This window comes from Pristis pectinata, chromosome 32, assembly GCF_009764475.1.
Source record: "Pristis pectinata isolate sPriPec2 chromosome 32, sPriPec2.1.pri, whole genome shotgun sequence".
NCBI lineage: Eukaryota > Metazoa > Chordata > Chondrichthyes > Rhinopristiformes > Pristidae > Pristis > Pristis pectinata.
The window spans coordinates 7339947-7366672 of NC_067436.1; the positions used below are offsets into that span (position 1 = coordinate 7339947).

A 26726-nucleotide genomic window follows, 5' to 3' on the forward strand; every position below is an offset into this window, starting at 1 on the left:
AGTCTCTTGTATCTTCTTTTTCCTTCCTCTGTGTCAAGTCCATTCTTTCTCAAGCATATCAAAATTCCACCCTATACTCTAGCTCCAGTCTCACTATGACCCTATATAATTTGCACAAGACTCCTGTAATCAAATCCTCTCAGAATGAAAGCCAATATATTAGATTAGCAGCTTGGTAGATCCCTGCTTTGTCTCTCCTTTCTTAAATAGTGAGGTCACATTTGCTATGCTCGAATGAGCAGTTACTGTTCTAGAAGCTGCAAAAGTAAAGAAAAGCAATACATCTCTTTGCCTCTTTCAAAATACTGAGATGTAGATCTTTGGGCCCTTAGGATTTATTGGCTATCAATTTCACCAATTTTCTGATACTTGCTTTTTTAAATTAAAAATATTACACAATTTTCTTGGTTCTCTGGTATTTTTGGCAGATTATTTTTCTTGTGTTGCTTCAGTGATGTCCTTGGTAATCTTTCCATACTTGGATTTACACCTATAAAAGCTCATAGTCTGTTTTTGTGTTTCTTGACAGCTTACTATCCTATTTAATATTCCCTTTGTCAATTTCTTAGTCCTCATTTGCTAGTTTTAAAATGCTCCCATTTTTTTTAGGCCAACTGCTATTTCTGCCCATCGACCATCATACTTTCTAATGTAGCTTCCTAGCCAACTCACTGCTCATAACTTCATAGTTCCTGTTATTTAGATTTAAGATCCCAGTTTTGGATTAAACTACATCAAACTCGATGCAAAATTGCATTATATTATAGTCACTTTTCCCTAAAAGCCTCCTTTAAAACAAGACTATTAATCAATGCCCACAGTGCGCAATCCTCACTCTAAAATAACCTTTTATTCAGCTGGTTCCTCAACATGCTAATCCACAAAACCAATGTGTATACATTCCACAGATCTGTTCTTCACTGTATTACTGTTAACCCTAACAGTTTGCAAGCTAGAAATGCAGGTGGGAACTGGGTTCCCACACAACAGAACATTCCGGCAGCACCAGCAACTCTATCCTGCCAGTCTCCCAAACGCTCATTCGTATATATGGACTGTACACAAGCCAGGTGTTTGCAAGCTGGGGAGGTGGTGTACTACAGGACACCCCCACATTAGAGAGGGGTTGTGCTCCCAGAAAACCATCCGCATTGCCATTTTCCATAATGTAAAACTTTGACAAAAATTAACAACATTTGTTTCTTTCACATTGTGGTTATTGTTTTTTTTCCCTTGCATAAATTATGTAAGAGCTAATTTTTGTTCTGTATCTCAATTTGTTTTGGGAGTGATTTGTGAATTCCATAAAGCTGAATTTCTGTTACATGGAACTGCCACAATGCTGGGGTACACTGTTTGTGGCAAATTATCAATAACTCTATCCAAACTGATTCTAATTCTGTGTCATGATCTGCCAACCCTAGATCATTTTTCACCACTGTAACAATCTTATTCCTTATTACTGTTATCTCACTTCCTTTTCCTCTTTGCTAGTTCTTCCTAAATGTTTAATGCCCTTAACATTCAGCTCCTATCTTTGGTCACCAAGCAGCCACATTCCTTAATGGCAATCATATCATTCACATTTACATTCCATTTGTGCTGATAATTCATCTACCTTGTTGAAATGTTGCATTATTTAGTTATACTGCCTAATTTTTTCCCCCTTAACATTCTTCTGCACTCTGACATCATTTACTTCTTGATTTTGTTTTCACTGCCCATTTCTACTTTTCCAACTAAGTTCCCCTTTGTTCCCATCCCCCTATCAAGCTAGTTTAAACTCTCAACAGCAAACCTCCCTGTAAGCATAATGGTCCGGTCCTGGTTGGGTGTAACCTTTCTGATTTGTGAAAAAGGAATAACTTGCCACAAGGCTTCAGAAATCCTCCATCCTACTCCAAGTGCTGCTGGAAGATTATCAACTTGGTGAAAGAGGCTCTTTGGTCTTCCAGCACAGTAAGATGTCCATAAGAGAATGTTGCTGACTGGCACATTTCAGACTGAAGGAGCAAGTGCTGAGGGAGGCACTCAAGTTTGGTGTAGCCGACAAAGGGTCTATGGGGAAGGACCACAGTCGAGGCTCCTTCTGCTGCTGGACATGAAGGGGCTGAGTCGGGTGGGGAAGCCCCTCAAAACATTGGAACAGTGTATTATCACCCCAGGGGGCCACATGAGTGGCAATGGTGCTATTGTTTTAAAAAAAAGCTTTAAAGCTGCTGAATGTATTGGCCATATGACACTAAAAATGTAAAAAGATTTTGCACTGTGTTTATACTTTTTTTAATATACTTTTTATTATGAATAAAGTTTATTTTTGAATAGAAAAAAACTCCACCTCTCACCAGTACTCATTTAAACCCAAAATACACTTCAGACCTGGGAATCCATATTGACACTCAGTTACCTAGGCAAAGACTCAGAGTGGAAGTAACCCAGCAATTAGTCCCCAAATTACTGGAGTAGGGTCTAATTGCTGGGTTACTGCTGTTAGCAACTTGGATGTAAAACAAACAGTAAATGAAAATAGACATTTATCATTTTTCTAGAATACTTTTTCCATTTATTATCCAACAAAAATTGGAGACATGGTCAACACCACTTAATGTGACACAGTCAAGCACAAGAGAAAAACCTGGTTTCTCTTGGACGAAGGTGGAAACACAGCACACCTGGACTGGAAGGGCCAAGGTGATTCAAGACAGGCAATCAAGTAATAAAATCTTTAGGAACACACCCAACCAGAGTCAACAATCCCAGGCAATTAAATGGACAGAAATAATAAGAAGAAATATTTACAAATGGAAACTAATATGCTAGTAGAACAATTTGTAGGTGTGAAGTTGGGCAGGAAGAAACACTTCTTTTAAATTTCATAATGAGAAGTGAAAACATTGCAAGAAGATTGGACTGTGTTTGAATTCTCTTTGTTAATTCCAGAATGTGAAAGGGGCAGGTGGAGCAGTTCAATTCACCAAAAGTCTGACACTCAGATTTCACATGTAAAATTACTTAGCTTTTGCAGCAGAATTAAAAAAAAGTTGCATGAATTGACCCAAGATTTCTGCAATCATCCCCCAATATGTCTAGCAACAAAGTAACTACACTTTGATTTTAATACAGCTTATATACAGTTGCATCTTCATAAACAATGCATTTTGTATTACACAATATAATCAAAGCACACTTTCTAATACATTGAGTAATGCAGTGATGTTTTCATGTTGGCAACATTTTGATGCAGCAGAATAAAAAAAGGTTGCATGAATTGACCCAAGATTTCTGCAATCATCCCCCAATATGTCTAGCAACAAAGTAATTACACTTTGATTTTAATACAGCTTATATACAGTTGCATCTTCATAAACAATGCATTTTGTATTACACAACATAATCAAAGCACACTTTCTAATACATTGAGTAATGCAGTGATGTTCTCATGTTGGCAACATTTTGATTCTTTTGTCTGCATTTAGCAAAATTAAAACTACATTCATAGCCAAGCATGTAGGATTGGCTGCAGAAGTATTTTTTCTTAGGGCGAGATTAGTTCTCTAGAAGAACTCAAATTAAACCCTTCAGTTTTGTACAGGTCACTCCCACATTTCTGCCTTTAAAAATTACACACAAGGTAAACCATTAACCTTTTAAAAATATTACACAACTTTGGAAATGTACCAGATTACAAGTCAGATACACCATTATAATCTGCAGTGAAACAAACCTGTTGAGAATCTACCTTAATAAGTAATAATTTTAAAGCTTTTAGAATTTTTTCCTTGTTCTCTGAATTTGTAGCATTGATTTTTTCCCACCAGTTCAAAGGTAACCTGACCTGCTTAATGGAAAATTCCATGTTCTTAACAATAAATTTATCAAATGAAAACACAAATCTTCTTAAGAAAAAGAAACTAGGTCAAAGTCCATCTGTTTAAAAAGATGATCATTTCCCAGCAATCCACCCCGAGTTTGCCCAGTTGAAAATATGAAAATTTCAGTTAGGAAAGTTCATGCAGACTTGCTTCTATAAAATATGAAATTCTACAAATAATGCAAACTATCAGTAAATATAAATCTCCACTGAGATTTGAAGGAAAAGGTTCAGCTCCAAAGCTCCTTATTTTACTTCCCTTTTTTTTGCCCTGATCACTTCCTCAGGTCATTAGAAACTTCCTCAGGTGATTTCTTGTTATACTACTCACTTAAGAATCCAAGGCTTGGACTACAATTGGCATTACCTCCCGATTAAAGCTCCATTTAACCTTGCCTACACCTTTTAAGGGCCTAGTGTAAGCAACTCATCCAGAGCTCAATTAGAGACTTACTGCAGTGGAGAATTTCTGTATTCATGTCCTTATGCAAGTTAATGGAAATCACAAAACTGCAGGTGCTAGAAATCTGAAATAAAAATAGAAAATGCTGGAAACACATAGGCAGCATCTGTGAGAAAGAGTTAACATTCAGATCAACAACCCTTTGTCAGAATTGGAAAGAGAAAAGTTAGTTTTAAGTTGCAGAAAGACTTTGGGAGGGATGGGGAAGGCAAAGGATATCTGTCAAAAGTGAGGCCATGAAAGTGGAGAAAAAGAACCAACTCAATATTAAAGATGGATGATCTACTGCAGAACTGGTCAGACCTGCTGGGCATTTCCAATTGCTCTGAATTTCACAGCTTTTACATGTCCCTTTGTGTTCTTTCTCTCCCTCTAAGGTTCCTCATTACACATCAACTAGATGGCTTCATCAATAGTTTATCACTGGGCAACTTTGGCCTCACCCTACCAGAGATATTACCTTTGTCCATCCCATCCCTCTCTGTAACCTAAGACTAAGTTGTTTCTTACTTTACCAGTTCTATTGAAGGGTCTTCGACCCGAAACATTAAACTTTGGTTTTCTTTCCAAAGATGCTGCCTGACCTGCTTGGGGGGGGGGGGGGGGGGGGGGGGGGGAGGGCGGTGGGAGAGGCGGGGTGGGTGGTTCCATCATGATCCGTTTCAATACCTTGTGTAGGCAGTGGTTCAACTACATCTCTTCTAACCTGATCTACTGCATTCTTGGCTTGCAATGTGGCCTTGGTGCAAGATCAAACATAGATTAGACAACCATTTTGCAGAGCATCTGTGCTCTGTCTGCAACAGGCTCCTTGAGCTTCCAGTTGCAAGTCATTTGAACATTTCATACTCTACTTGAGTAACTTACACCACAACGGTACGAATATTGCACTTTCCAAGTTGATGGACTGCTTGGATGGTGACAAGGTGAAGCAACAGGTGTTGCAAGAGAAAGTGCCAGGGGATGGGGAGGGATGAGTGGACCAGGGAGGGACTGCAGGGATGGCATTCTTCCAGTGTTCTGCTTCTGTTCCAAGTGGAAGAGAAGTTGTTTTGTCCCTTTATGTTCAACTGTTGTTGGACATTGATCACGATATACTTTTAATAACTGTGCAAGGCAGTTTATGCTTTGTGTGATTTAAAATGATTTGAAGCATTGCTGTTGATACCAAATTACAGAGCAATGGCACTTGGGAGAATGTTGGACAAAAGCATGTACAGATAAGTATATGCATCCAAATACCTGGGTCCTGAAAAATATATCTGTACTGGGGAATACTGTCTTTACACTGAGGATGAAATACAGCAGAATAATTTCAATCTGCTTAGCCCATTTAGTCAGGGCAAGCTCTAACTGCAACTGTATGAAGGCAGGACTTAAGGACTCAAAAAACCTTGTATCATGGGCCAGTAAAGCTTCGAAACTTCAGCTACATTGGAAAGAAAATCAATAATGCAGAGGGGATCAGAAGCTTTCTTTAAAAAAATCATTGGGAGCTCCTTGCCCAGCTACAAGTTTACTGGGTCGGATGACAAAAATTGGAAGCTCTTTCAATTAATTCAGTTCCTCTACTATGTTCATTACAACTGCTAAGTTTAGACAAGACCGTTATTTTTTTTATTAACTTTGTAATATTTAGAATGATGGCAAGACTTGCACTTTTTTCCCCCATTTATTACTTTCTCTGAATTTGCTTATGGTGCACTGGCAAGAGTTGTAGGAGAGAAAAGTTGAACAAACATCAGTGACACAGGTCACCAATCATATAGGAAATGGGGTGCATGTGTATTCAGCAATTATCGCATCTGAAATGCAGAACTTGTTCAGTCAATGACATGACCACCGCAATCTGGCGCTAAGAGTTCAGCAGATATACCCCAAAAGAAGTTAAAAAAAAATTATAATTCTTTACCAAAGATTCATTTATAAAAACAATACTGATGGTTCTGTTCCTTTTTTTTTAAAAAAGCTACACCTTTACTTGAACTAAATTCGACTTCCTAACATCATGAAGTCTATAGGCACTGCTATCAGGATTAGGTTATCTTTATTTCATTTTGCTCCTGCCCATTGTATGGTGAATTTGGCTCAATTTTTCAGTTTGCATTTAAATATTTTATTCCTTCCTTTCTACCACATATCTTAATAAAGCCACGATCTGAGCGATCTGCTATAATCTGAATAGTACTCATGATTTTCTCTGCAAGTCTCAACTTGACTTTTACACTTGCCAAATCTGAAGTCTGCTGGTTCAAGTTCAAAGACAAGCAGATAATCTTTGGTTGACACTTCCGTGAAGTAGTGAATTCTACATCATAGGTGCTGCTTCTGAGCTGCAATCCTAAATCAAGGTCTATTGTCACAAAAAACCCATGTAACTATTCAAAGAGAGCAGCATTCAAAGATTCAGACCAAATTTTTATCTCCAAGCTAACGTTGACCAAACAGATTAAGTATCTCTCTGAAGAAGGGATTTATGAGAATGTTGCCAGGACTAGAGTTATAGGGAGGCTGACCAGGCTAGGTCTTTATTCATTGGAACATAGGAGAATGAGGAGCTACCTTACAGAAATGTTTAAAATTATGAGAGGCATAGATAAGCTTGATGGCAACAATCTTTTCCCCGGGGTAGGGGAGTCCAAAACTAAGGGGCATAGGTTTAGGGTGAGAGGGGAAAGATTTAAGAGAGACCTGGGGGGGGGGGGGGGGGTAACATTTTCATGCAGAGGGTGGCGAGTATGTGGAATGAACTGCCAGAGGAAGTTGTTGAGGCAGGCACAATAGTATCATTTAAGCACTTGGATAGGTATGTGGAGGGGCAGAGCTTAGAGGGATATGGGCCAAATGCAGGAAATTGGGACCAGCATGGTGGGCAGTGATTGGCACGGACTGGTTGGGCCAAAGGGCCTGTATTTGTGCTGTGTTTCTCTATCACTATCTGACACATTTGGCTCCATTGTGGGTAAACAACATTTGCCTGCAGGTGAAATCCAGGCCACTACAGAACCTCTGATTGAATTATGTGGTGTATTTGCTCCCTGGACAGTATAAAGAAAACAGATGGATTCCCAGCCCTAAAACAAAGCAGTCATTGTTTATAGCCTTCTTTTAAAAGTATCCAAAATTAAATGAGCCAGTCAGCAAAACAAAAACTTTTAAATATCACCTTTTGTTTTGTAACTGGGTTGCAAGTGTTCTGGGGTACCAAGACGGTGGTGCAATACCTGCTTATGTATTTATCTGTCACTTAGGTTTGGCTTTGAATCAGCATCACTAACCATTACAACATCTGCTCGTTTGAGGGGTTGGGGCTGTAAAAATGGTGGGAGATTACTTTCCCTCTTTAACTAAAGGGGATTTGGGAAAGCCTAAACCAGAGGAATGATCAGTCAAATCAGGAAATGGGAGTTGGGAAAGGAATACATAGATTACCACACCAAATTAATATATGATTTCTGCGAACTGATGTTGTTTAGTTCAGATAGTACCGGCTGTAATAAGGTGTAGAGGCATCAAACTTTTAAAAAGTATTTAGTAAACATTACCTTATCTGTGATTTAGCTCCATACTTTACTGCTAGTCACCATGCATCGCAAGTGTGCCTTTTCATACAATTTCAGCTGTCCTAACTACTCCAGCAAATTGGATAACGTAAATATTCTGCTGCATTTGTGCCCAACTCACTTCCATGGATTAGACATCTCTCATATGCATGAATATGAGTGTTAAATAATTTAAATTTCTGTGATAAAAATTGCCATGAATAAATATTTTTGTTGACCTAAATATTTCTTTGAGTGGCACAGTAGCACAGCAAGTAGAACTGCAGTCTCACAGCTCCAGTGACCCATGTTCAATCTTGACCTCCAGGCCGTCTATGTGGAGTTTGCATGTTCTCTGGTGATCGCACAAGTTTCCTCCAGATACTCCAGTTTCTTCCCGCACCCAAAGATGTGCAGGTTGGTAAGTTATTTTGCCACTGTAAATTGCCTCAGTGTATGGGCGTGGAAAAGTCTTGAGGGAGCTGATGGGAATGTGGGGAGAATAAAAAGGGATTAATGTAGAATTGGTATAAATGGGTACTTGATGGTTGGCATGGATTTGGTGGCCTGTCCTGTGCTGTATGACTATGACTGAAATTGCACAAGCCAAGTGCACATGGAGCAACTCAGTTATAACTTCCTAAATAAAAGATGGTTCACGAGTGGCCCTCCTCACAAAACAGATGTTCACCATTGAGCTGAAGTATAAAAAAAGTTAAACGAATTTGCACCAGGATACCTGGGTTGTTGAATTTCTTTAGCATTCATGAAAATTCAAGTTCCTTTCCTGCCCCACCCCAGGTACACCGTGTTATCTTTTCATTTTTCAGATAACACATTCTAATAATGGGCTGGCACTAGTATTGCAATCTCACACGATGCCATCCTGCACAGAGCATCCAAGTAGAATCACAAAATCATTATGGGACAGGGGGCTATCAGATGCATAAGAGTCTGTGTGGACCCAGTAAAACAATCCAGTCAGTCCTATTGCCCTGTTCTTTCCCATAGCACTGCAAATTATTTTCCTTCTCTTAACCATCTATCCAATTCCATTTTGAAAGCCTTGACTGACTATTTCTATTTTCCTTACACACAATGAGTTCTAGATCTTTGAATCTTTTGCCAAAAACTTTAATTTGCATCCCTGAACTATTTGTTAACGTCTTCCTTTTATCATTAGTCATGATCTTGTTCACCTCTATCAAGGGAAACATTTTCTCTCCATCCATCCCATTAAAAGCTTTGATTAAATTTAAATCCTGCAGTTAGATCACCTCTTCCATTCTGGAGAAGAGATGTCCAGTCCATGAACTCTGACTTCATAGTTTAACTCCTTTAAGTACTTTATGGAAACACAGGAATATAAACATAAACAGAACATGTACTGAGAGCACAAAAAAGTATCACAAGAAAAAATATTTTTAACGTATGTTCTACACAAATTCATAAGGTTGGTGTTAACTTGATTTTGCAGTTTTAAAATCTCAACTTCACACAAATTGATGAAACTATTTGTCAAAATGAAAGCAAATATCTGATAGGAGGGCTTGCTCTCTCATTTATGCATGAACGCAAGAAATCACTGGAAATATGCCACAAGCCTGTAACCAAAGTTACAATAGATATACCTTGCTATATCCACTACTTTCATGAGATCCAACAAGAGTGGACCAAACTATATTCATAATGCAGTAAAAATATTGTTGCTTTATGCTTCACGTTGCCAACTGTATCATGTACTATGTTCAAGCATGAAGGACTTAAGACATCTTCTAATTCCATGCTAGAGGGCAGAGAGGAGAAGGAGTTGCAGAAAAGTAAAGACGTACGGGTAGGTTAATTTGGGTTTAAAATGGGCGGTGTGGACTTGTTGGGCTGGAAGGGCCTGTTACCACACTGAAAATAAAATTTTTTAAATAATTTTTAAAAAGTCACTATCGCCTTCAGTGCAATCCCTCCTAGGGTAAATTTTCTCGGCAACATTCTAGGCCATTTGGGAAATATATCAATAGGTTGTCAGCAGATGGCTGGAGAAAAACAGTTGGGGGACTGCAGGGGCAATCTTTTGTTTTTGCCCATTTATGACTTTCACAAACAATTAATCTGCAGATGTGTTGGGAACAATGGAAGTAACAGTATGGATCTGTTTTTGCTGCGGTTGCGTCATCTGTTGTTTGACAAAGGCAGTCCAGTTAGAGGTGGGAAGTAGCTTCAATTTCAAAATCCCACTCTTGTATTGACTTGCTGTTCTCCAAGTAAACAAAATAATAAAAAAAACTGCCAAGGATAATGAACATTAAATGCTGGTGTAACTATTGGTTAAGTTTACATTTTTGTTTATCCATTTTTCAGCATTAAGGTGTCACCAATAAGGCCAGCATTTATTATTCATCTCTAATTGGTGGTGAACCCATGCAGAACTTCTGAAGATACACCCATAGTGCTGTTGAGTAGGGAGTTCCAGGATTTCAAGCCAGTTACGAAGGACCTAAGATAGTTCAACATGAAAGTGGAATGTGATTTGAAAGGGAACCTGCAAATGGTGGTTTTCATGGATCTGCTACCCTTGTCCTTCTTGGTGATAGAAGTTGTGGGTTTGATAAATGCTGTTACAGAGTATCCTAGGGAAGTAACAGCAAGGCGTTTTGGAGATGGCACATACTGCAGTCAGTGTGACCGAAGCGGAGGGAATAAATGTTTAGGATGGTGGATGGATGGCAGTCGAAACATTGTTTATGTCCTGAATGGAGTTGAGCTTTTTGAATATTGTTGGAGCTGCATTCATCCAGGTAGGTGAGGAGTATTCCATTGCACTTCTAATTTGTGCCTTGCACATGGTAAAAAGGCTTCAGAGTGTCAGGAAATAAGTCACTTGCTCCAGAACACCCAGCCTCTGACCTAATCTTGTAAGCATAGTATGTTGTGTGGCTGGTCAAGTTAAACTTTCTTTGGTATTGCCTATCCTAGCCATGATGAAATGAAGACCAATGGTCAATTCACATTATTTGACTAGAATAATACTTTGGTTTTATTTTTGTATGGACATCTGGGATTGAAGAAACTCTGGTAGATAAAGCTCATATTATTTCAGGCATCTAGTCAGCATGGGGCACTTCCATGCGAGCTCAATGACATTTCCTTGCACTGAACCAAAAAGCATCCGAACATTTGAAGTACAACTGAAATGAGAGACTGATATTTCCATCATCTACTCCTTTTCTTCAATTGACCATTCTAGGTTCGTTGGTCAAATTCAAGAGATTACTAGATAAGCATATGGAGGAATTTAAAATAGAGGGATATGTGGGGGGAAGGGGTTAGATAGCCTTAGGTAAGGTTTAAAGGTTGGCACAACATTGTGGGCCGAAGGGCCTGTATTGTACTGTACTGTTTTATGTATTCTGAAGAAAATTTTCTGGAATTCTCATTTTAAATGCAGTTATACTACAATCCATCCCCATAAAATTGGTATTTGGGCAAACATAACTCTAAATTGCATTTCACAGAGGACCCCAAATGTTAGCAGACTGGGAAGATTTTCATCCTCTCAGTCTAGTCCTGAAATTACCAACATGCTATTTTTCTGTTCCTTGACACCACACAATTGACCCTATTACCCAATAAAGGAAAATTAAATGGAACACAATCAATTCAAACAATAAGTGTATGGATATTTGGGAATTACTTTCAAGTTATGATCTAACTGAAGGACTTATCTGGTTTACTCACAAGACAGTGAATACCCAGGTGTAAACACCAGGCAAAGGATAATTGAAGGGTGCAGATGGGTATATAGAAAATAATGGATTACAAACACATAAATTAAGGGGATCATGCAGTACAAATAGAGTACAGTGGATTATATAATTCAGAAGAATTAAGTTAATGTTTCATGCAACTTATTTGCCAAATTATATTTTTACTTTTAACAGTTGCAGCAGTTTAATTACTAATCAAAAACACTTCCCTAATTTAAGGGATGGCTTGATTTAATGTCTCTCCACAGCAGCTCTGCAGATGTTGACAGTTAATTTACTCTAGTATTTCCTCTGTGGAGTTACTTGTGCTGATCCTTAGCGTGGTTTACCATTGTGCTTGTCTTCTTCATTGCATAACTCTAGTAGCATCTCATTCTGCATCTACATTGGAGGACGAACTGTTGTGATGTCACCATTGCATGCTTAATTGCGAAGCGTCTGTAACCCATCAGTGGAGATTATGGTAATATTCTTTTAAATTATGTTGATGTCATTTGAATCGTGAAATTTTTTTTAAAATAAGCAATTTTCCCATTCTCAATGATCTTTCATAATTTTTATAACAAGTACTCAACCACAGCTGTGATTCAAAGAATGGAGTTCGCCAAGTGCCTCTATGCTCTCGGGTTACAACATACTAAAGCTGAATTGATTTACCTACTAGTGATATTGGACTCCAGGTATTCAATTGTATCCTAAATGGAGTTCCACTATTCACTAGTGTATTGCATATAGCACCCTTATTTGTACACTGCAATGCAAGGCTTCTTCATATTTTGAAATGGAATTTTATCAGGTCAAATTAGATGCTGCAAGAATCATGCAATAAAGAGAAAGACAGTGTAATGGTAAACCACACTAAGGCACAGCAAAGCAACTCCACAGAGCAAATAATTTAGAGCACCTCATAGGAAGCAAGGTTTTGGCTTCTCTTCTTAGCTACGTTATACTTGACCAACAAACTAAAAGCTGTGATTGAAAAAAGACACACCCAAGTGATGAGAACTTGTCCAACTTGCATACTCTACAGTCTAATCCCAAGATGATATGAAAAGCAATAAAGTTTAGAACCATTTAGTAACCCAAAAGTTACTTTGAATAAGGCTGGTTTGCTATTGGGAAACGTAGTACTATCCTTTAATTACAGTGGGCTACTGGTGCAATTGCAATTTTCTATTCCATAATACAATTGGGAATATCCTGCATTTAAGTGATCAATTAATCCCTAAAGCGTAATGTTTCAAAGAAAGGATGAATTAAGAATAAAAGATTGTGCAGAAAATGGTAATAATTAATAAGCATAATTCTTTTAATAATACTGGTAAATCAAAAGGCTGTAATTTCCTAGCCTTATGCTTCAAGTTAGTCAAATGGCCACATTTAAAAAGCGCAATTAATTAAGATTTACTGTCAATAATAGTTATCTTGGAAAGGTTTCATTAAACATGTAATAAGGGAAGCACAGCTCCAATAACTGGAATTTAAATTTATCCAGATATTTGTAAGCTTTGTACAATTCTGAAACAGGTCCCAGTCATATCAATTGTAGCAATAGAGACCCAAAATTTGCTTTGAGAGCTAAAATGTCCCTTCCAAATGAGAAAAACAAAATTAGGTTTGTATTCTCCCAGTTTCCCTTCAGTTCAGAATATCAGACAGTTGAAACACAAGGGTAACTAACTCATAACATATTATAGGAAACACATTAGTTACACAGCCCACACTCTGGAACCAGAGATCAAGGTACACAAATGTTCTGTTTGGGGGCCTGAAATTCCTGTGATTATCAACGTGCACTCATATTGCACTTTTTATTCTGTTGCAGCAGTATGAAACCCTATAACATGTTCAAATTAAATGAGGAATAAGCAAAAATTTTTCCAGAGGAATTATACAGAATTTGTAAACATCATTCAGGTTGTACTTCAGTATGTAATTTAACCATTTACACACTCAAATGGGCACAAATGATCAAACTTTATGTTCAGTATGTTCAGAGGAGAGATAGAAAGGCCAATTTGTGCTCTATGCATTCTCCTGAGAAACCCGATTACTGATAGTCCCCAAAGAAGTTACTTCACTCTCAAAACTGCTGATGCGGGCCAGGTAGGCTTCAAGTTCCTGTTTACTATGGTAGCTAGCGAGCCAAGAGGTAAAGCCCAAGGGAAAAGATGACTCCAAATTGGGATCAGAAAAAAAACATAATTAAGCCAAAATACAGAGTTTAGAAGCCAATTTCTGTTGCTGAATGCCCAGCAGACTTAACACAGCCTTAAAACTAAAAGGTTTCACTCACATGCCATGATGTATATCCTTGCACAGGACAACACAGAAGTATTGAGTGTCTACCTAAAAATGTAATCACTGCACAATTTGGATACTTGCATTAATTGCTCTAAAAATTGTATAACATACAATAGCACACATTAGGATGGTTTCCAAATTCTCTGATCAGATTGCCTGCAAGAAGTTTTAATGATAGAATCTTCAAAACTCTATTGCACTGTATCACAAGTTGCACAAAAAGGTTCCAAGAATTGTCGAATAATTAAGAGTACTCAGTAATAAATAAAGGTTCACCAAGTAAATCTACACATAGCAAGAGACAAAGTCCACATTTATATTGTGTAAAACAATCATCACTGATTGTTACAACCTGATGACATAACAAGACTTAATGTTATTACACCTCATTCTACAACGTGTCTGGATGACCAATCCAAGGAAAAAGTGAAACTGCAATCAACAACAAATCTTGAGAGGCACCTAGACAATCACTAAGGCTGCTTAAATAGACCTCGTATGGGATTAGAAGCAGGCAAAAAAATATTCAACATGTTGGTGGACCACTTCCCTATTACCAGTTACAGTTTTAAAGCTTAGAGTTTCACATGTCCAGATATTATTGATTCCTACCAACATTATAGGCTTAACAAACTATATTGTGGACATATTGTTCCTAACAAAGGTCCTAGTTCAGATTATGGTAAACCCAGCAGAAATACAACATTGTTGAATTTTTCTGATCCATTTTTCATTTTTTAAATTAGTATATTGTCTCCCCATTTTCATTCTTTCTGCATCCTCTTCCTCCTACTATTTTACATTTAACATTTGTTTCAGTCTACCAAAAGTTTCATCAACTACAACTTTTAATTTGCACCTTTTCTTGGAATGCAAACAGAATTTCAAGCCCAAAGGGTTGAGATCAGAGTATCAAGCAAATCAGGCATGATGGTCCAAATGATTCCCTCCAATTCTTTATCACTTCACGGTTTTATTTCTACTTGGAAAGATATTTAGATTCTTAAAATAATTTTTAAAGAGATAACATATGCATTAGAAATCCACTAGAAATTCAAGCAATATTTTCTCTTGATTTAGGGCATTAAGAATCAGCAATCCTGGATCACCAGCCAGCATTACTTAACATTAATTCCTCTCTGTCATGACAAAGGTCACACAAAGCTGGTGGCCCTGAAGTATAATTAATCAGACTCATTTCTTTTACAAATATTTCTAAGACTCAAAACTTTAGTTCCTCCTCAATGCCTATTCACAGTTAGGAATGTTACACAAGCATAGATTATAAAGAGGTAATAAATTTATATTGTGTCCTGTGGCACTGGAGCATATAACAATCTACAAACCACATCCTTTTAAATAAGCAGTGACTTCCCAAAGATACCACTTTATAAATTTTAATGAATCAAATAGCTGGACACACCTAGAAATACCAAGAAATTCATAATCTGCAAAAGAAAAAATATTCATCTTGTGACACAGATGCAAGGGTGCACTTTCTAAAAATAAGTTAGGTAACACAACTGAATGAACCACCAGATGCGATTGAAACAAAGACAGGTTAATTTGACCCTGCTGGTGCTGGCAGCACAGTAGTCTTGGAAGACTTGCCTTAAGGGACAACACAAAATCTGTGACCCTGTTAAGCAGATAAAGACCAACTCTCCATTTTTGTTCCTACATACAAGTACACAGTTCTAGAGGCAGGAATACAACATGCACTATATTTGTTGAAAAGTCATTTAAAATTCAATCAGGTAATCAGAGGTTCCAATGTAATGCTTTAATTAATGAAAACAAAATCTACCACAATATAGTTCAGTATTTCTAAAGTGAGTCCAATTCTTTCCTCTTCCTTGAAGCTTTCATTCTCTAAATCATTGGTATAGCTCCTTTATGGTTCATGTATTTTTATTCACCATAGCATTGAGTCATTCCATTGGAAAACAGCAAATCTCATGCCTCTCCACAAAGAAAAATCCTGATAATTGCAGTAACTGCAGTGGTGGTTGACATGGAAACTGCCTCAAAGAATCTATTGCCATTTGCAGATTGTTAGTTTAGCTTCTCAGCAAATCAGTTGTCTTGCACTCTCAAACTCATGATACAAAAGATGGAGGAGTTCTGCTAATGCCTAAAGTTGCATTTACACCCTTTCAGAGAATATTGCAATACAGCCTACAAAATGACAACTCCTTCTTCATAGCCAGCCCTGCAGTTTCAATGATGACTTTCTTCTACTCCATTTCTGAGGAGTGGAAGTTGCCTGTACAAGAATTAACTTAATTTGGGATGGGTATTGAACACATGGGAGTGATGAGCTACGGCCTTATTAATTCAATGGCAAGAAGGCTCAAATGGAGACCAGCACTGCTGCAGACACATGCATACTTAATCACTTCTTACCAATATGCATCACACAGGTATTACCTGGTATATTCATTGTTGCCATATTGGTTGTACAATGGCCAATACATGCACAGTAAACTTCCACAAAGCAACAATGACCACCTCAATGCCTTTATGATCCTGGTCAAGGAATAAATATCAACCTCAGGACACTGGCGAGAATACTTCTGTTCCTCTCCAACAGCTGAAGCTCAACTGAAAACTATATATGTTTAATTCCAACTCCAGTGCCCTGCTGAAGGAATGCTGCAATAACAGAGATATTATTGGGATGAGTCATTAAAATGAGGCCTCACCTGTATTCTAAAATGGAATCAGAAGATCCAATATGACAACAATTAGGCACTACAAACAGGTTACCTGGTTACTGACTGCAGCTATTGCAAATTATTTACCACATTTCTACATTACAATACAGAAGTGACCACACTCCAAAAATACTTCGTTGGCTGTAAATCACTTTGGTATATCCTGAAAGTGAAATGTGATACATAAATGCAAAACCCTATAACATCTCTAGTTAGGGCCAACCAGTAAATAGTCGGGTGATTTAAAGAGAACCTCAGTAATGTGTTCTTGGAGTCACAAAGCTCCTGGTAAACAAGCTGTTAATACAACAGCAATCCCATTCACGCTCCTGGGAATACCACAGTCTATACCATTACCTCCAAATCTGAAAGACAAACAAATACCAAATCCTTCTCCAATCATTACAATTTTTAACAAAATAGGCATTGGGTGAGCAAATGTATCTTCAGTCCTAATTTTAATTTTTTTTTGCAGAATAATCTTATGATTGTTGCATAATGAATTGCCAGAATTGAAAATAAAATCATTAACTTTCAAGAAAGCTATGTGATATCAGAAAGTTATTGTTCTCCAAAGTCTACATGGAGATGGAATATAGCAGTTCCAAGTCTCAACCATCAATGTAAAACACCTCCCATCCTTTACCAACTTCCATATTAGTCCAAAATTATTTCAATCTGGGATTAAATATAGATGCTGAAGGTGTATGCTTCAGGATTTGCTTGATACTCTGATCTCAACCCTTTGGGCTTAAAATTCTGTTCACATTCCCAGAAAAGGTGCAAAGTAAAAGTTGTAAATTGAGGATGATAGCCAATTAATGACCTCTAAACTTGCTAATGCTCCATGGTTTGTGACAAAATGAAACTATTCAGCTCCACGCTGACATTAAATTATGAAGTACAAGATTAGCCTAGCCCAAAGATCAGCAGAAATGATATATGTGATTTATTCAATATTGAAGATCCTCCTGTGCAGCACAAAAGCCTGTAAAAGACTGTAGACTTATTTGAATAATTTGCATCAATTTATAGACATACAGTATGGAAACAAGCCCTTCAACCCACTGAGTCTTTGTTGACCGTCAACTACTCATTTATGCTAATCTTACATTAATCCAATTTTGTATTCCCCCACATTCTTATTAACTGCCCCCCAATTCTACCACTCATCTGCATACTAGGGGTAATTTATAGTGGCCAATTAACCTTCCAACCCTTATCTTTGAGATGGGGGAGGAAACTGGGGTATCCTCAATGGTAGGCGTGACTTCGAATAATTCCAAAACTAGTTTTGTTCTTTTGCGGCATGTATTGATGATTGCACCAACAAGTCCTATACACCTAATTTACTTATCAACATTTAATATAACTCAAGCTATTAACAGAAAAACTTTCCTCTTTTTCTTTCAGATTCACAAGTGGGTCAATGGCAGAAGACTCCGTTTTAAAACTCACGAACTTCAGTGACTGACTTCAATCAAGTTAAAATGATTTCCCTAATAAATTTCTTATATTTTAGTGAACACTGAAGATGGCTTTACATTTCTAAAAACATTGGAAGCAAAATTCAGACTACCTGCAGGAGTGCTCAGGGAAAATGCTACACCTATAAAGCAAACCAACAACTGATCCTGATACTTCAGATGGGGTACTCAAAGAAAGGCTAATTCATTGTGTATTCTTCTACACCAGATGCCCACAATGTCCCAATTCTAAATACAGCTGTGTGTACACACCTTGCATCCACCAGTAAACTTTTCCCATTAAGAATCAAACCTAAACATTTTGATAGCAGAGAAATGGTAGCAGTGTGGCCCAGTTGTGTTTTTCCTGTGGGTAAGGAATTTATTTTAAACATATTCTTTTTCACGAAAATCTCGACTTCCTTCATGCTAAACATTAATTTATGGACATAGAATAATCCCAAGAATTTTAGCATACATTTCAGTTTAAGGAGCAAAGGATGCATAATTCATATTCATCAAAAATAGAAAACTTAATTCACTTCCAGTTCCATCAATAAATAGTAGATATCAATTTAGCAATAACTGCATCTTCCCCCCCCCCCCCCACTGTGTGTTCAATAATTAAAAGAGCAGCACATTGAACATAAACAGTATAGCATACAAACAGGCCATTTGGCCCACAATGTCCATGCCGAGTATGATGCCAAATTAAACTAATCCCATCTGCCTACACAATCCATATCCCTCGATTCCCTGCACATTAACCTGCCTATTTGAAAGCCTCTTGAACACCACTATCGTATCTGCTTCCATTACCAACCCCAGCAGTGCATTCCAGGCACCTACCACTGCGTAAAATTACTTACCCCACACATCCCCTTTAAACTTTCCCCTTCTCACCTTAAAGCTATGCCTTGTAATATTCAACATTTCTACCCTGGGTAAAGGATTCTGGATGTCTACCCTATTTATGCCTCTCATTATTTTATAAAATAGTGTCTTCCCTCAGCCTCTGATGCTCCAGAGAAAATAATCCAGGGTTAGTCAACCTCTTTATAGCTAATATCCTCTAATCCAGGCAGCATCCTGATAAACCTTTTCTGCACCCTCTCCAAAGCCTCCACATTGTTCCTGTAAGGGGGTGACCAGAACTAATGGGGTGACGTAATACTCCAAGCGTGGCCTAACTAAATTTTTTATACAACTGCATCATGACTTCCTGACTCATACTCTATTCCCCCACTGATAATGGCAGTTTAAATTAATTCTCTCAGATCTCAATACTATTCTTCCTTGACTCTGTAAGGCAGATGTGTTAAAGAAAAATACAAATAAATCTCTCCTGATATTCTTTATTCCACTATGAAATGCTTAGGAAAAATTAACCTCCAGAGATATACCCACTTAGAAAGGTCAGTAAAGACCAATTCAAACATCGTTCTCTTAGCCAATAGTCTCATTTATGTGCTGTAACTACTTGGCCTTTAATTGGTTAGATTAGCAATCTGCCATATTTGCCATGAACACCACTGTTTAGAGTTCTACAATAAAATTCATATCTTGCAATGGAAAGGCTATTTATTCTGAATTTAGTGCAAAGTAATATCTGAACAGATGTATCTGCATTTCCACTTCATACTATTCAACTAAATCTTTTCAGGCAATATTTTTTATCACTTCTTTTGAAGATGTAACCATATTGCTGTTATGTATCCTTCAGTAACCAGCCCTGCTTCTATTGTCATACACAAGCATTGATTGTGAACCTGGTGGTTTAAGCGAGGGACCTGTACTATGGTTCCAATGAGCTGTATTTAACTGGCATTTTCCACAAAATATTACTAAACCTCTTTTTCCATGACACACAGTAACTGCCAGGTGAAAGCTAAAATAGGCTGGATAAATATAATGAAAGGTCCCAGAGCTGAAACATTAACAGTTTCTTTCTCCACAGATGCTGTCTGACCTGCGGAGTACTTCTAGCATTTTCTATTTTTATGTCAGAGTTCCAACATCTGCAGTTTTCTGTGCTATTTTCAGTCACTAGACAAATCCCTGTATATTGAAGTTAATTCACCAGCATCCAATGATATGCATTTTATAGCACCTTCAGCACAGGAAAAATCTCTCAAAATGCTGTTAAATGAAAACTAATCAAGATATACAATGGTATTAGGTCATGTAACCAAAAGCTCGATCAAAGTGCTATTTTAAGGAAGACAAATGGATAGAGTATCAGTGGTTTAGATGGGGAATTCCTAAATTTAAAACCATAGCAAGTGAAGATGAGACACAAACTGAGGGTGGTTAAAATCAGGGATCCACAGTAATGGAGCAGCTCGATATCTCAAAGGATTGTAAAGCTGCAGGAGCTTACAGAGATAGTGAGGTGGAAGGTCATGAAGAGACTTGAAAACAATGAGCATATAAATACACAGTAGAAAAAATACTAGTGCTCTACCATTAAGTAAATTATCAGAATTACACAACAGCAAAAGCAGGATAGACTCCACTTATAGTGCATTTTGACACAATTGGTCAGAAATACCAATTCTTGATCCACCCCCATTCCTGAAACACATGAAAACTATGGTAAAAGGACTGACTACCCTTCTGAATTAAAAATAAAAGAGCAATTTTTCAAGATTTCATTCTTTTTTAAAAAAAGCTACATCATTCTAACTCCCCAATCCTTTTGCACAATTTTTCTTTAAATAAAATAATCTGATGTAGTCTACTACTCCTCTAGCCATTAGATTGGAGTAATTAAACCAGACACGCACTGCATCTAAGTCACAGTAAATGGCAAACATCTGCTTTCCATATTCCCAAGTCCATTTCTGCATCAAATCAATCTCCCAGAAAAACCAAAAGATGCATTCATACATAATTCTTCCACTGTGGATTATGTAGGATCTGTCAGATGGACAGAAAATGTCTGTCGTCTCTTCCTTCAATTTATCTTCAGACAGAAGCTCTGTCAGTAAATAACGAGCACAAAGTCTGCTTGCTCCTGGTCTCTCCCCCCGACTAGAACCCACAGAGGAATTAGCATCCTAATAGCTGTCCATAATCTGCATTAACTATTTGCGAGATTCACCACATTTGTGAATCCTCTGCAAATACAAAAACAATGCTACAGTATGATCTTCCTGCAGAAAGAGATCACTGGAGGGAGTTGAAGGTAGATTGATAACATCTATAATGTCTCTTGATGGCAGGTCATAAGAACAGTGGCAGCCTGATCATTTGGGTTTGACAAGTTCACTTTTCTGCATGTAGAAGATTAACTGCATCTGTAAAGAACAAGCTAGCACTTTGAGATTAAAATAAAATGATGGAATAAATTCTACAAAGAATCCAATTCTACAGTGACGCAATTTATTTTCACAGATGTCTAGCATTCACAAGTGACGTTGTAGATTTCACTTATGATCCATTTTTTCAAAAGCAGTTTCTGCTACAATTACTACTTTATGCAAGTTTTGCTGCTGTTGCAATTTTATATAATATTTTTAATTTAACACAAACCTTACATTTTTGCTTCACATAAATCAAATGGCTTCCTTCAAAATGAATGCTTCATTTTCCATTATTCCTTCACATATGGGGTTACTACAACAACATTGGGGCAACAAGTTGACAATGCTTTAAGATGTTTACGTGGCCACTCCAAGCACCTACAGTACAATTTATCAAAGAAATGACTATTTCTGTATTTTTTTCCTTCTCTGTATTTTACCTCTTCAGTTCATACAATCCCCGAGTTATCATATGAAAGTTGCACTGCTTTCATTCCCTTTAATTTAAGTCAATTGCTCCTTCTACATTCAAGTTTTATCTGCCCTGGATCACAATAGGCAATTCTCAGCTCTCAGCTTCTGTATTACGGTTCATCTTTTCCCTACAGAAGTCCTTGTTGGCACGCGGATAACCCAGCATTTCAATACATGTAAAAACTGTAACAATTAGCCAACAACTAATAGCCAACAACTTGTTTTTTGTATAAATGATCTTAAGAATGAGTGGATAAAATCAAGAGACAGAGGCTTTTGATTTTGTTCCTTACTTACATTGAATGAGGCCAAAGAGGAAAAAGATTTGTGAAGGTTCCACCATTGTTCGCCATGCAGCAACCACTAGTAAAACCATGCATTATCAAAACTCCCTCTGCTATAAAAACCCATGAGTGAATAGTTCAAACTCCTACAGGCTAACCAAATGAAGAATCAGAGTTAGGTAAGAGATGTTAATGCCAGTGAGTTGAGAATTATAAAATAAAGCACCTGCAGGATTACAGCAAGGTGACAAAACCTGTGCAAGAAATTTTTCCTCCTTTTTCCCCCTTACTAAATGTATTGATAATTGGCCATGTTAGTTCCATAGTTACCATCCTCTCTCTTACCAAAGTATTCTTTATGCATAGCTTTGATAAGTGTTAGTAGGTCATTCAACAGTAGGGCTAATAATTCTCTTATCTATGAATTCTACCCAATTTGCAGTTCCCTGACAAAGCAGAAAGGCCATTACTTCAGTCATTCCACAAGGACTTTCCTGCTCTGTACAATTCAATTACTCAATACATTAACCAGCTAAGTCACTTTGGAGAGAATGATGGAAACTTTTAACAAACAAAAATCACTTCAGAATGAAAAGGGATTATAAATATTAAATCAGCACTTTCTAAATTACATCCTATTTAACTGTGCCAAAATAATCATCCTGGCTAGCTTTCCAGTAATTTACCATTCACATTTTGGTGCCTTATGAACATTAAATTTATGTGGTACTAAATTGCACCATATTCTCACACTTTTGTCACTCTACTGTGTGGATAATGCCTTTTTGGAACCACTTCTATGCAAACACCAAGTAAACAGTTAAAAATTGAACTTTCAACCCACAAACTTCCTGTATGCTGCTGGAGAGAACACTTGATGTTAACTGCAAAACCTTTCTCATTGAATGAGTGACTAACAGCTTGTCTGATAGTCAGTGACTAAATCTAAAGGTATGCAACTTGTTATTAGTGTCAGCATGGCTTGGTTGCTAACACTCTCATCAAAAGTCTTGGGTTCTTGCTGATTCTCCTGCGCTGTGCAAGAGAATTGCTCAGTCAAGATTAGAGGCCACAACCTTATGATAAAATTTTAACCATGGATCTATCAGAGCATGATTTTCCTGTTATCCTTGCCACAATTTCCCCTTCAATCAATAATGTCAAAATAGATTATTCGATCAATTATCCAAATTTCAGTTTGCTTACAAAATAATTGCAAGACCATGCTTCAAAGCAAGAACTTGGTCATAACATCAAGCTGTCTTGAGTGTTTCAAAAACTACTGGCGTGATCTGAAATGCAGCAGACAGTTTGTGCACAGCAAGGTTCCACAAATAGGAATGGAATAAATCCAATTTGATATTTGTTAAGGGATAAACGTTGGCCAGAACACCAAGAAAATACCCCTCACTTTTCCTAAATAGTGCCATAGGCTTGTTTACATTTATTTGAAAAGGGGATCTCAAATGCAGTTTATTACCTCACATTTCAACTAAAAATGTTGCACTCTGTCAATACAGCACTGGAATTGCACTAAGATTATGTGCCTCTTCAGTGGGCCTTGTATGCATTACTAAATAACTGAGGCAAAAGAAATTCAATGACTGCCATGCACTGGCATTTTCGGGATATGCGAGATGTATATTCTTTCTTGCTGAACTGTAGAAAGAATCTTAAAATCCAACCTGGATTATAGTTCTCAGCTCTCTCAGTACTGCAGTATAAGGATTTGGAAGATGAGGCAAAATAGTTTGGGGGAGGAGGGGGTGGGAGTGGGGAAGAATGAGATGAAAGAAAAACCAAAACATATGGGCAATGGTTCCTGAAAATGCCAAGTGGATATCAGCCACTGAAAATTATTTGGTTTTGCTATGATCAAACCACAGCTCAATTTAACATGCCAACCACACTGTCTGGGCATGACTGGCTAACACTAAAACATGGAAGTAAAAGTGAAAATTAGGAGATTAAACACAGGCAATAAAAATAATGTTTGTGAACTAAGTGGACAGAAATGGAGATAGAATAACTAGAAGGATTTTACGTGACATGAATACAATTAGAACCAGGCACAGACAAAGTTGGCATCTGCCAAAACACAACTAAGTTAACCATAACTCTCCAGCCACTAGGACAATAGCAATTGTGATTAAAACATTATGGATATATAGTGTACACTAACTAGGAATAAAGAATCTTGGTTAAATAAACTATATACACTCTCGTCCTCAGTTCTGCTATGAACCCACATTGGACATTTGAATATCAACTAAACTTTAAAATGTTCTCAGTAAGGACTGCACAATATACATTGCCAGTTCTTAACAAGAACCACTTGCTCTCTCCACAAAATCTGACAGAACTATTGAGTTTCCATTTTTCCATTTCATTATCTGCAGCCTTTTGCTTTATATGGATGATGAAGCATTGTACTTAACTCCCTTCTGTTCATTTGTGTGATATGATTTTCACTTTTGATTTATTAGAAAATGTAAATCAAACAGATTATTAGTGGTGTTCAGTTATCTTATTTCCTTACAGAATGACATGCATGAACAAACTTTCCATGCCAAAAACATTTTGCCAGTACTTTGCAATCACTATATATTGAAAATAATATACAATAAATCCCTGTTAATTAAGCTGCACTACTGGCTCAGGTTGGGTTAACCTTTAATATCCAGCGACAAGTAGAAGCACTGGTATAAACAATCGCCAAATATAATAAAATAAACCATCAAACAATCACTCTAGTGAAAACCATAGGTGTAACGTATGCCCTCCTTACACAGAAAAATGTGACAAATTAGAGTTCTCGGGTTTTAGGAATACATGTACGCAATACATGTTAATATATAATGCCAAAATTAAATCCCTTCCCTCCCATGACTAAGGCGGGCAGTGTAGGAAAAATAAAAAAAAATACACAAAATACTAAAGCAAATAATCTGGAAGCTTCAGAAATCAATCATGGAGTCAACATGATAAAGTAAAGAGGCAGCCATGAAACTGACAGACAGGCACTCTGAAACTTGCTCACCACAGAAAGATATCCCCGGTCTCCCATAGAAAAACAAGATTTAAGCAAGAGGCCTGTGAAGGGAGACAGACAGACTGAGACACACACACACACATAGGGGTTGTGACCCGAGCCGAGAGCAAGGCCCATTGTTTGCCGCTGTGTAGCCGCAGCCTCATCAACCTCACTCGGGGCCTCCTAACACTACTGACACGCCAGCTCACACTCACTGCCCTCCTCGCCAACACACGCACGCAACCGCCAAACACACTCGCTCACAAGTTTACCATTTACATCCCGTTTCTCGACCGTGGCAGCAGTAGGTCACGTGGCCCCATCCGAACCAGCATTCCAAGCTGCGTTCCAGCGCCGAACGGCCGGCCGTGCACGTACGCGCGCGTTCCGAGCTGCGGTTACCCGCCTCCGGGGGCCGGAGACCGTGCTCGCGCAGCCGAGCGGCGGTTACCCGCCTCCGGGACGGGCTCCGCGCATGCGCGGTGCGGAGGGGTGGGGTGAGCGGGAGAGAGCGACGACTGACCAGCTTCGTCGGTTGATGGCGAGAAGGGTTTGCACGTATATATTTTTAGATTATCTAAATCGTGGTTGGATGTTTTTAAACGGCTTTCATTGCAGTCTGCCACTGAGTCGTGGCCGCTGGCGGTGTGAGGCGGCGGTTTTTTTTCCCCTCACTAACAATAACGTGCGTTTTGATGTGGTTAAAAAGCCCCACAGCGCTTTAGGGTGTTGTTATCAGATGCAAATTTGTTATCGCGCTGACGGTGGAAATCAGTTATACTTTGCGGGCTGGTGATTCCATGTGATCGATGTAGCACAGAAATAGGCCTTTTGGTCTGCCATCTCCATGCTGTCCCACCAGGCTGTTTAAAATGAGGCCGTTCAGTTCAAGGAAGGCGACCCCCGGGTTACGGAAATTCGTCGTTACAAAATTCACAAATCATTACTAAAAAAAAACTGGGACACGAAATAAAGATTTTCTCTTACGAAATTTACGTGAAAAAATAGATACATAAACACGAAATAATAGTTTTCAACTCGCATTTCTTGACGCATGCGCAGGTGGCGCAGCTTCGCGTTACGGTAAAATCGCGATACGGACCTTTTTCGAGGAATGCAACCCTCCGTACAACGGGGGTTAGGTGTGCTTTATGCATTTACCTGTATTTTATACACTTTATCCAAAATCTTATGCCTTTTTCTGTACTGTTGCTTTCAAGCATCTCTACGTCTCTCTTGCATCCACTTTAAGATTAAACTATTCAGTGTCTGTTGCCTCTCCTCATTCTTCTTACCACGAAGTATCACATTTTATACGTTGAATTTCACTTGCAATGATTCTACATGTCCATCACCCTATGTACTCTTAAATCACTATCTGTAGTATACCATCATCATCTTAGGCCGTCCCTTCCTCCTACTCTATTTTTGTGGGTTCTGAGATGGCAAATATGGGAAATGAGCCTCTTCCATAGTTAGAACAGGAAGTTGCTGATGTGCAGGCT

General features: G+C 38.0%; 1 protein-coding gene across 3 annotated transcripts in view; it reads right to left on the bottom strand.

Annotated features, from left to right (window-relative positions):
- znf592 (zinc finger protein 592) overlaps window positions 1-25649 on the bottom strand; it is a 143821-nt gene extending 118172 nt beyond the window's left edge. For all 3 annotated transcript variants that reach the window (XM_052042609.1, XM_052042611.1, XM_052042608.1), the window contains exon 1: window positions 25494-25649. The gene's annotated coding sequence lies outside the window, so the exon portion shown is untranslated. The remainder of the gene's footprint in view (window positions 1-25493) is intronic.
- Between the last annotated feature and the right edge of the window lie 1077 nt (window positions 25650-26726).